Here is a 3,030-nt window from a genome sequence, read left to right as displayed (position 1 = left end):
CATGATGTGGTACAGTTTTCTTTGTTTCCTTCTGATTAAACGAGGCACCATTGTTGGCATGAGTGTCATTTAAGTGGATCTACACCTTCACTTATTTATATTCACAAAGTATTAATTCAATACAGTTGGGGAAATAAGAATTTGACCCCCTACTTACGGCAAACTTAAGAGGTGCCTGTACATGTGCCTTCTTGAGCAGGGGGACATTGTGGGCGCTGCAAGATTTGTCAATCCATTACGGCGTAGTGTGTTACCAATGGTGTTCTTGGCAGCTGTGGTGGTACCAACTGCCTTCAGATCATTAACAAGCTCCTTCCATGTAGTTTTGGGCTGATCCCTCACCTTTAATAATACATTTATTTATATAGCTCCTTTCCCATGCTCAAGGCACTTACAGAATATAAGAAAGAACAGAAGGGTATACAGTAGATAGCGTTGTACAAACCAGATGAATAAATAAAGAAGACTACGACAGTGAATTCAGAGGAAAAAAACAAAAAAAACAGACAACATAATTGATGGTCTCACACACACACACACACACACACACATACAGGTTACATGAGCATCTTGACAGAGAAGTAAACTGAGAGAAGGGTAATAAAGTCAAATAGAGCTAAAACCCTTCCTGAACAGATGAGTTTTGAGTTGTTTTTTAAAAGAATTTGTGGAGTCAGCTGACCTGATTAATTTCGGTAGGTCATTCCAGAGTCTGGGCGCTATATGGCTGAAGGCCTTGTCACCCGTGGAGAGTAGATTAGTGTGGGGCACAACAAGATTGCCAGAATCAGAGGACCTTAGTGGGTGGGCAGGCACATAGTGATGGAGAAGGTCACTGATGTAGTTTGGCGCGAGGTTATTTAAGGCTTTGTAGGTTATTAGTAGGATTTTATATTCAATTCTGTAAGACACAGGGAGCCAGTGAAGATGGAGCAGGATGGGTGTGATGTGCTCGCTGCTGCTGGTTCGAGTAAGGACTCTTGCAGCTGAGTTTTGAATAAGCTGGAGCTGTGATAGAAGATTAGAAGGGGCACCTGCCAGTAGGGAATTACAATAATCGATGCGGGATGTGATAAAAGCATGGACAAGTTTCTCAGCATTAGAGAAGGAGAGGAAGGAGCGAACACGGGATATGTTACGGAGGTGAAAGTAAGAAAGTTTCTTAATGTGATTTATGTGGACGGAATAAGAGAGTGAGGAATCAAAAATGACACCAAGATTTTTTACAGTAGAGGCAGGTCTGATGAGATCACCGCCAAGATAGACTGGGAAGGAGCTCATTTTATTAAGTTGCATTTTAGTCCCAATTTGCAGGAGTTCAGTTTTATTGCAATTTAATTTTAAAGAGTTCTGCTCCATCCATGTTTTAATTTCACTAAGGCAGGTTGTGAGCTGAGAAAGCTCTGATGAAGTTCCACTTTTAACATTGAAGTAGTGTTGAGTATCATCTACATAAAAATGATAACCCAGTCCATAGCTACGGATAATATAGCCAAGGGGAAGCATGTAAATACAGAAGAGAAGAGGGCCGAGGACAGAGCCCTGTGGAACCCCTTGTATGACTTGGCGCTGAGCTGGATCTGCTGTTGCAGAGACTAACAAACTCTTGCCTATCAGTCAGATAGGACTTGAACCACTGGAGGGCAGTGCCAGAGATTCCCAGCATGTTCTCCATTCTGGAGAGTAGAATGTCATGTCTGACCATGTCAAATGCTGCACTGAGGTCTAATAGAATTAAAATGCTGGTTTGTCCAGAGTCTGCTGCCATAAGCAAATCATTGGTTACCCGTAGCAGAGCAGTTTCACAGTACTTTCTCATGATCATCCTCACCCCATGATGCAAGATTGTGGATGGAGCTCCAGACCGAGGGCGATCGATGATCATTTTATATTTCTTCCCTTTCCGAATAATCGCACCAACAGTTGTCACCTTCTCACCAAGCTTCTTGCTGATGGTCTTGTAGCCCATTCCAGCCTTGTGCAGGTCTACAATCTTATCCCTGATGTCCTTTGACAGCTTTTGGTCTTGCCCATGGTGGTGGAGAGGTTCAAATGGAAGAAATGGATTCTGTGGACAGGTGTGCTTCATAAAACATAACAAGTTGAGATCAGGAGTATCTGTAATTGACTGATCAATTGATTGATTTTATTCTGTGTGCCAAATGCAAATGGAGCTGAGGCTACAAAGTGCCAAAATGCTGTGATGATCAAAGTACCGAGCAGACTTGCTGTCTGTTTTAGTGACACCTTCGATATGCAACGGAATAACAAAAAGGACAAAAGATGGCCTACGGTCAGGTTGCTGATATACAGTAAAGTGTCTTTGCTGTTTACTGCTTTTTCATACATCCATTTATATGTGCCATTTTAACTATCTTTTAGTTTACAAATTTGTTTTTCACATTACAAAGTTTTGAATAGTCAGCAGCTATACAGAAAAGCCACATTTTAAATTAATGTTTAGAAATACTGTAAATTTATCATTTGTAGCAGGGTGAATGATGAGACAGGGAAAATTCGAATAATTGGGGTGCCAACCAGGCAAAACCCCATTTGATTCCAACGAAAAGCAAAACTTCATACAAAACATATGCTCAATGGTGTTACCTTACTAGGACTGTTGCCCTTTCGAACTGGTCACTCTTGTCTGTCTCTCTCCAACAAAGACACTTCCCTTTTATACTACTGAGCAGACCGGAAGGGTGGGGCTTCATTGGCTTCATTGTCCTAAAGAGGGTGGTTTCTTGAGGCTGTGAGTGAAAAAGGAGACAACCGTTAGTGAGAGAGCATACCTTAGGTGTGCCCGGACGGTGATCGTCCGGCATGCATGCATGTGTGACAACTTTTAATAGGAACAGTTGTTACATGTCTAGGTATTCATTTCTTATATCATCTCATATTCTAAAATATGCTTTTTTCAGTCAGTGTCACAGTGGTAGCAGGCCAAGCAGGTCAACCCAGATTTCCACATCCCCAGCTACAGTTTCCAGCTCTTCCTTTGGAATTCCCAAACATCTGACAGTCAAGGGT

This window comes from Erpetoichthys calabaricus, chromosome 10 (assembly GCF_900747795.2).
Source record: "Erpetoichthys calabaricus chromosome 10, fErpCal1.3, whole genome shotgun sequence".
Classification (NCBI taxonomy): Eukaryota; Metazoa; Chordata; class Cladistia; order Polypteriformes; family Polypteridae; genus Erpetoichthys; species Erpetoichthys calabaricus.
The sequence above is the reverse complement of the archived record's forward strand: the minus strand, read 5'-3'. Positions refer to the sequence as shown.